The following is a 9,678-nucleotide window of genomic DNA, read 5'->3' as shown; positions in this document are numbered from 1 at the left end:
AATATTTCATATTTATTTTGCTTCTTCACTGACTCAGCAGTTCCTTCAAATTCATGTCCTTTCAAATTGGCTATGGTTTTAACTCATCCAATAGGAGATAATAATTTTCTCTAATCATCAATAAATCACCAAGTATTTATCAAGCACCTACTTATGACAGAGTAGGGCTGGATAGTGGGGAAATGAGTACAAGTAATGAAACAATTCCCACTTGCAAAGACTGTACTTTCTAATGGTATAGTGGGAGAAAATTCTAGTGAGTATTTAGGTCCAACTGAGTTACACAGGAATTCCCAAATTTCAAAAACATTCACTGCCAAAATAATTTTTAATTATTGATCTTTAGGGACGTTTTCTCAGGTGGAAAAGTGTAACAAAAAGAGAAGAGAAAGTCAGGAACCTAATGTCCAGGCTTAGGGAAAAGAGTAGAGAAATGTGAAATGTACCTTCTATCTCTTTGTTGGGGAACAGTTATTTTCCAGCAATTTTGCAACATTAATTATAGTTACTTTGTATTGTTCATTTACACTATTTTAATCATTTTTAATTTATTTTTATGCTTCTGGTTATTTCACTTTGTATCAGTTCATATAAAACTTTCCAAGTTTCTCCAATGTTTGTCATGTTCATTGTTTCTTATAGCATAGTAATATTCTGTTGCATTTAGGTGTCACAATTTGTTAATCCTTTCCCCAATAAATGAACATCTACTTAGTTTCCTCTTCTTTGTTCCTAGCTTCTTTGCATAAAAAGTGCTGTTTATAAATATTTTGTTATATATGGAATATTTATTTTTATTAATGATTCCCTTGGCATATATGCCCAATAGTGGAATCTGTTTGTAGCAAATGACATGGAATGAATAAATGAATAAATCATGTGTTATCAAATGTTTATTATGTGTAAAGTACTCCACTACAAAACCCTACTATAGATATGAATAGAAAAGACAGAAAAAGGGGAGTAAAGTCAAGATGGTGGAATAAAAGCAGGGACTTGCTTGCATTTTGCCCCCAATCCCCTCCAAATCCCTGTAAAAAATGACTCTACACATATATAAAAAGTAAATTGTCTGTATCTGTGATCTCTTTCACCCAGCGTGCACTCACCTCCCCTCTGCCTCTTGGTGTGGTGCAGCCCTACCTACTCTCTCCCTTAAGGGTTTAAACTTGTCGCTTCAAAGTTCACCATGGATGTTGATATTGTTTCTGTCATTGCTGACAGAGGCTCTGGAATGAGCAAAGCTGGCTTTGCAGGAGACGATGCCCCTAGGGCAGTCTTGCCTTCCATTGTTGGGTGCCTCAGACATCAGGGTGTGATGGCGGGTATGGGACAGAAAGACACCTACGTGGCAAATGAGGCCCAGAGTAAGAGAGGTATTCTGATTCTGAAATACCCCATTGAACATGGTATTGTCACCAACTGGGATGACATGGAGAAGATCTGACATTATATTTTCTACAATGAGCTCCGTGTGACCCCTGAAGAGCATGAAGTGCTGCTCACAGAAGCCCCCCGAACCTCAAAGACAACAGAGAAAAATGACTCAGATTGTATTTGAGACTTTCAACACCCCAGCCACATGCATTGCCCTCCAGGCTGTGCTGTCCCTGTATGCCTCTGATCGTACCACTGGTATCGTGATGGACTTCAGTGATGGTGTGACCCATACTGTGCCCATCTATGAAGGTTATGCCCTTCCCTATGCCATCCTCCATCCAGATCTGGCTGGGCATGAACTGATGGAATACTTCATGAAGATCCTGACTGAGACAGGGTACAGTATCACTACCACAGCTGGGAGGGAAATCATGCCTGACATCAAGGAGAAGCTGGAGTATGATTAATCATCCACTGCAAATGTTTCTAAATGAACTGTTTGTGTTTTTTTGATATTTTTTTTGTCAAAAGTGTGTGACATGATAATTGCCCAAAAAAGAGATGAGATTTACATGACTTTATTTATTTTTGTTTTTGTTTTTTTTTGGTTTTGGTTTTGTTTTGATTTTTTGGTGCTTGACTCAGGATTTAAAAACTGGAACAGTCTAAGAGCAGTCTAAGTATGTTGGAGGCAAACATCCCCAAAATTTTAGACTTTTTGTTAACTTTGTCCTGGCTCCACACTTAAAGATTCATTCCTCCAGAGTTGTCTAAGAAAGGAGTGGAGTAGGATCTTATATGTTAACAGAAAAGAAAGAAGTAAAAAAAAAAATTCCAGCTTCATAAAAAATAAAAATTCTACAGATTATTGAAAAGATAAACAAGAAAGACCATTTGGATTGATAAAATAAGAAATGTTAAAACACTTATAAAAAAAATATAGCATCAGCCAAACCGGTTGTTCCAAAGGGAGATGAAAATCAAATTGCAAATATCAAAACAAAAGGAAAAGGAAAAATTGCAATGAATGAGAAGTAAAGAAATTAATTATTTTTTTTCTTAACACCTTTAAAAATTTTAATATGTTATATATCCTTTTGTAGCAAATAATTTTACACAATTGGCACTAGGAAAGCAAAATATCAAAACACTCTTTACATCTTCCTCCTGAAACCATACTTTTGTCACATTACATATTAAGCATACTTTTGATGATCAGTATATTTTTCCAAGTCCAGCTATGGGGAGAACTCATGGATTTTCTTTTTAAAATACATTTTACTGAATATCTTTTGTTTTCATATTACTTAAATTTCCCATTATATCATTCCTGATCCCCGGTCCCAGAGAGCTATCCTTTCTAACAAAGAATTAAAAAGAAAAGAAAAAAAATAGAAAGAGAAAATTTCAGGAAAACTCATCAATACATTGACAAAAAGACATTATATGCAATATTCTGTACCTAGAACTGCACTCTCCCTTTAAAAGAAGTGGAGATGCTTTCTCATACCTCTTCTTTGAAACCAAGCCTGTTGCTGTTTGTAGTTTTGCCACATTCATTTTTAATTCTTCTAATTATTATTTACTTCCATTCTTGCAATCATTCTGTAATTTTGTTTCCTTGTCTCTCTTTACTACACCTTGTATCAGTTCATATAAGTCTTTTCATGCTTCTCTATATATTTATTATAGTTGGCATTTCTCATATCACAGTGGTATTCCATTAAATATCAACCTTTATGCACTATCTGCTGGAAGATAAAGAGGTTGGACTCGTTCCCTAAACATCTTCCAGTTTTAAGATTTGATTCTATATCTCACTTTACATGGTATTGTAGAGTAAGTAGGTGTGAATCACTACCCACTACAGGATGTGTATGGAGTTGAGATAGCACTGTGCAGAACTGGGAAGCTGATTTTAACGACTCAACCTGTATGCAGACTATAAGCTTTGATAACATCAGTGGCAATTACTGAAAATAGGGTTCAGTCCCCAAAGAAGCTAAATGTCATTTTGTCTAATGTAACGAAAATAACAACAGGAAATATGAAATACAAATGCTTCTATATTTCTAGGATATTAACAGCAGTTAAGAAGGAAAAAATACTTTAAGAATACAAAATACTTGAAGAATAAGTCTTTTTTGATGACTTTCTGCTACATTTATTGCAGGAGTCATACAGAATTCTCCGTCAATTCTAATTATTTCAATTTTAAGCTTACAATTATGTGAATATTATATGTGTTAATTATGTGTGTATATTCCTCTATAATGTGTACATTGTTTTAAACTTTTATTTCATTTCAATTATCAAACACTTATTTTTTTCTTCTTCTCACTTCTCCCATTTTGAAAACAAGAAAAACAAAACCAAAACTATGTATGTATGTTTGTATGTGTGTGTGTATTTCAAGAATGAGTACTATGACAGGAATTAAAGATAATTCTTATTTCTCATAGCTACCCTGTAGTGAGGTAGAGAATATAAATGCAATTATCCTCCTTTTACATATGAATAAATTGAGGCTCAAAAAGGTTAAGTGATTTCTCCAAGGAATCTGTGACATCATTAATTCTGGGCTGGGGTGGATTTTTCAGCAACATAGATACATCACAATCACTTCATGCCTCAGTAAATGTAGAGGAGTTTCTGTTGTTTGAAGGAAAATTCATTGCCTCTTGGCCAACTTCCTAGGGATGTGTCTCTCCATTTAGTAGGGATTTACCCATACTCAGAGACTTTCCCATTTGATAGCAAAACTTGAGATTCCATGGCTTTGCTCAGGTCATTCCATGCCATGAGACACAAGAGATTAGTGGAGAATATATATGAAAGTATATTATATGTTATATACATACATACTGTGGAGGATTGAGTATTGTGTCTTATTCAAGCATTTCAAAATTAATATTGAATAAAAACCAATCATCCCTTTATGTCATTTACTGTCTAGTAAAAGTATGGAAGGTAGGTGTAAATATATATGAGTGTATATATGTATGTATGTATGTATGTATGTATGTATGTATGTATCTGTCTGTCTGTCTATGTATATATGTACATGTGTGCACATGCATATATGTATATGTGTGTTGGGTGTGTCCTTTATTTTCAAAGAGGACAATGACATCAGTGAAATGATGTCACAACTTGCATTTGACTTTGATTTGAGTGAGGGAGGACTGTGTAGGTTACCAGCCTCATTTTCTCCTCCAGTGCCATCTAGATCCAGTGACCAAATATTCATCTGAATGACGGAAGATGGCCCAGGATATAATGGGAAACCCTGGCCTTTTTAGACTAAAATCTTTTCAGATGCCCACATGTATGCATACAAACATATCTGTACACGTAATCTACTAGGAAGATTTACACATATACCTTGTCCTCATTTGTTGAAATCCTTTCCCTCTTGACAACTAACTGGAGGTCCTCTGTTCCTAAGCTCAGCCACCACTGCCATCCCAAACAGCAAGACTGTCAAGTGTATACAGTGTGTGTGTGTGTGTGTGTGTGTGTGTGTGTGTGTGTGTGTGTTAGCAGCATATGCCAATGTGTATGTATATATTCTCAAGATATACTTCTCTCTCTCACTAGAACATAATAAATGAATAATGGTTAATTGATTGAGATATAATAAACCTCATAAAAGATACCATGTTGTTTATGGAACCAGAAGCAAATTTTATCCACAATGATTTTATAGTATTTGCCATAGAAGCTACATGTGCTTTGATAACTGGGTATAATGATGATGCTAATGACTTATATTTTGATAGCACTTTACAGGTTTCCAGAATCACCACTATCTGATAGCTTCTTCCAAGAATGCCTTGTAGCTACTAATGCTGAAATTGTGCTATATTTTATTTTCTTCACAGTCTTGAACAATGCTTTTCCTATCATGGTCTAGCCTGCTGCAGAACCCCCTTAGCTAGTTTTACTTTGAGATGCTATGGATGCCAGGCAGCCCTAGAGATAGCAGCAATGGGGTGGAGGGATATGTGGCTCCATTCAGCCTTACTCCTGAGCCTGAGCCTTCAGGCCTATTCTCATCCAGTTTCCATTTCACTGGCTCTTTATGAAATTCAGGACCAGGCAGGATTTGAATATTCTGTGACTTCTCAGCCTCATCTTGCTTTCCTTACTTATAATCAGCTTTGGAGCTTTCAAATGATAAATTTATATAGTGGGACATCTGTTCTGCATACCCCTGGCCTAGCCTAGTCTGGTATACCACTCATCATGGCAACTTTAAAGTGGAATATTTTTAAAAGTTTATGAAGCAAACTTCAAATATCAGCAAAAAGACAACTAGTTTGTGTGGTCCCATAGTGACATTATATACAATAAGATTGCATTTTGTTCTAATAATACAATCAAATTTATTTAGTAATGGATAAAAATCTATGCTCTTTCTTCCCATCTCATTTTTTCTTTCCTTTTAATTCTCTCCAATCTAGAACTCAAGGCATTCTAAGTGGGATGGAGGGAGGGAGGGAGGGGAAAAAATAGAGATGTTTGGCAAATACATGAAGGCAGCCCCAGAATACATACCTGGATTGATAAACTGTGTAGTGATAGCAGATTACAGGTCTGGGGATCTCAGAATTCCAGTGTCTTTGTAAGCTTCCCCAGTCAACACTTCCTTTTAAACCTTCTCTCCTCCCCTTATGAAAAAATGCTGGCAAAACCCAGCGCATTTCCATATGAGACACTGAACAATCTGAATAAATAAATCTGACATCCTTCCACTCTGACCTGGCAGCACCCACTGAACTCCGAGTAACAGAAGACTCACAACTGGTTGTCAAAAGAAAAGATGGTCCTATAAATCCCATGAAAATGGAAAAAAGCTTCTTTTTAAGGATATAAAATACAGTGGCCAGAAAGAGAGCAGGAATGAGTAAAATAAGCAGCTTGTCTGTCAGTTCTCAGTGGTTATATTTCTTGATGAACTTTCATTTCAATTGGATAGTTCCTGACATAGACTTAAATTCTTCATTTGCATCCAGGATAGTTTAGAAGAATTTGCTAAACGTTGCTTGATTTCCTGGCAAACATGCTCGGATATCAGTCTGCTGATGCCCATCAAGCTTTCTGTGTTGTTGCTGGAAGAATGTGCCAGGGTGTCCTTAGTAGTTTTTCTCTGTATCATGTCACTCCTTGAAGAAGTTCCACTTTTCTAAATTGCCAAATGCAATTTTACAGCAAGATTTGGTTTTGTCCTTGCTGTCTGATTGCTGAGCATCTGCTTTTTGGGATTCTCAACTTCCGGGAACAAAGCTTGTTTCTTATATTCTTTATCCTGTTCTTTAATCACATGCTCAAGCTTCTGTTTTTTGAGCTGTAAGTAATCAAACTTTTCCTTCACTTTAGCACTTAGTCCTATATGTGGACTCAACAGTCCTGAACAATCTCAGATATCCTGGAAAAATGCTTTAATATCCAAGGAGAATATGACAATCTCTAGGTTACACATCAGGAGTTGAACATCCAGGGAAGCTGCCATCTTGGGGACCAACTGAAAGGAATTAACTTGGAATGATTTGATTTGCTTATATAATAAAACATTAACAAAAAAACTACTAATTTTTGTGAAAACATAAAATACATAGATTAATAGAAAAAAGCAATAGACAATTTAAATAATACGAAAGAAAAAGTTGAATAGATCAGAAATAAATTACAGAATTTTTTTTTAAATATCTGATACATTCAAAAGTGAATTTTAACATTAAAATTTCTATTATTAATAAGGATTTTGCAAATCTAGAAAAATAGGAGAAATCCCCAAATTTCTTCCTTGGAATACATAAGGGCTTGATACCAAAACAAAGTAAAACACTCAGACACACACATCTGTGTATGTATAGTAAATATTGATGAAAAATATTGAATGAAATATTATCAAAATGCTATAACAACATATTAAAGAGATGACTGGTTTATATTTATACCAATAACTTAACATTTGTTCAATAATAAGAACATTATAAACATATAAATAAATACAACCATAAATAACATTGTATAAAAATATAAAATATTTTTGACAAAATATAACATGTTAGGTTAAAATGGAGTGCCCTGATTTAATGTAATATTCTTAACGATATACCAAAAACCAATATAAAGCATCACTTTTATGAAGAAACACTTGATACTTTCTAATAAAATTAAAGTGAAGCAAAGTTTTCCATTTTACATAGTTATTGTTATATATATTTCTAAAAATCCTAGCAATAGTTAAACAGAAAAAGAAATTGATTTAATATACATAAGCAAATGAGAAACACAATAATCACTTCCATTTTGCAGATAAAATGTTTTTTGTTTTTTTTTTTTACTTAGGGAACTCTAGAGATTCAAATAAAAGTGAATAATATAATAATTTCTACAAAATATCAAGATATATAATAAATCCAAACAGATAAACAACCTATTTGAAGGAACTACAGAATGGACCAAATATTTGTGTTTACCTAAAAGACAAATAAGGATTTATATAAATACAACTAGAAAAACTACTTAAAGAAAGAAAGACATACTTAAATGATTGAAGAAACTAATTGCTAATGGTGGACAATGACAATATAATAAAAATTACAATACTATCTAAATTAATTTGCTTATTCAATGCCATATCGATCACATGACCAGCTTTATACAACTAGACAAAATGATATAAAACCATCTGAATGAATAAAAGTTAAGAATGTCAAAGAAAATAATGAAGAAAATGGAAAGGAGGGAGACATAAAAGTATGAGATGCCAAAATTGCTGTAACCATCAAAATGATTTGTCCCCTGTTAAAAAAAAAAAAAAAGGAAATGAATTCATAGATCAGGGAGACAGATTAAGAATGCAAGATCCAGAGCTCTAAGTATACAAGATACAGAACTCAATCAAAAATATTTAATGAAATCAGTATCTACAACTTCTGGCACTATTCATTAAAAACTTTGGGGAAAGTTGGATAGTAATCTGGCAGAAATTAGGCTTAGATAAAACAACCTTTTATATCATATGACATACTAAGATTCAAATGGACATGTGACCTAGACATAAAAAATTCATATTATTAACAAATTTAAAAAGCAGATGAGGAGATATATTTGGCAAATGCTTGTAGAATAGTTATTGATTTATCAAGGAATGAAGAGTTTCATAGCAGGGGGATTTCAGGGTAGGAAAGGGAGGAGGAATACTTCTATTGAACAAATTTGGAAAGCTATTGTGCAACTAAAATAAATGTAATAAACTAAAAAGGAAATAAATAACTGAATGAAATTGAAGCAAATTTCTATTATTTTATACCAGATTATAGGGACTTGATAGAAAGATGATGTCACATAAGTTTTAGTGAAGTTTTTTAAGCTCTAAATTGTACTAAATCTTTTGAATAACATGTATATGAGAGTTCCCAAAAAATAATTGGTCAAAAAGATATTGACAGGCAAATCTCATTAAAAAATGAAAGTTACAATCAGCCATGTCAAAAATAATGTGAGTTGTTACTATTAACAAGGGAAGTGAAAATTAAGATAACTCTGAGGCTGTACTTCATAAGAATCAGACTGGCAAAGATGATGCAAAATTAAAAAAATAAGGATCACTGTTGAAGGTCCTGTGGGAAATCAGGCACACTAATGCATGAATGGTAAAATTGTGAGTTGGTTCAACTGTTTTGGGAAACAATTTGTAACCATTCCCGAGGGAACATACTCTACATAACATTTTCATCAAGGAGTTCTACAATAAGACATATACACTATTATGTTAAAGGACATAGGGAGACCTATATGTCCAATAGCATTTATAACAATCAACACCTTTCTTATTGTAGCAAAAGCAGAATATATTAATCTACCCTTATCAATTGTGTCATTTCTTTTGTGAAGTTTAAGGAAATCACTCTCTGTACAACCAACACCCATGGAGTGAAGTGGACAGAAGTTCCAAGAAAATCATACACAAACGGAGGGGTTGAGAAAGAATACTATGCTCACTAAAAGGTGGAGGTGAAATAGAGTAAGTCACCCATTCTCTTCAGCTAAACCCCTACAATCATATCTACTTTTGTATTAATATACAATTGGTTTATCATTTCAGAGATGTTAAAATGACTTTTTTTATTCCTCTGTCTTATTTTTCTGGTACTAAAAATCTCTCTTGAGTGTAATTTTGCTTACATTTTTTATTTTGTATTTCATTTCCTTGAAACTGAAATCATTCAAGGGACTTTGACACTTTAAGGTCCCAGACTAATCTTTTGAACAGAAGGTATGCAA

The 9,678-nt window shown here is 33.7% G+C and overlaps 2 pseudogenes; one reads left to right on the top strand and one right to left on the bottom strand.

Moving 5' to 3' along the window:
* The first annotated feature begins 1,189 nt into the window (after positions 1 to 1,189).
* LOC140523033 (actin, cytoplasmic 1-like) lies at positions 1,190 to 1,847 on the top strand (annotated as a pseudogene).
* Positions 1,848 to 5,601: 3,754 nt separating this feature from the next.
* LOC140523032 (vesicle transport protein SEC20-like) lies at positions 5,602 to 6,895 on the bottom strand (annotated as a pseudogene).
* Positions 6,896 to 9,678: the final 2,783 nt, after the last annotated feature.

This window comes from Notamacropus eugenii, chromosome 2 (genome assembly GCF_028372415.1).
Source record: "Notamacropus eugenii isolate mMacEug1 chromosome 2, mMacEug1.pri_v2, whole genome shotgun sequence".
In the NCBI taxonomy this organism is placed as follows: Eukaryota; Metazoa; Chordata; class Mammalia; order Diprotodontia; family Macropodidae; genus Notamacropus; species Notamacropus eugenii.
This window is presented reverse-complemented; position numbering and strand designations above follow the sequence as displayed.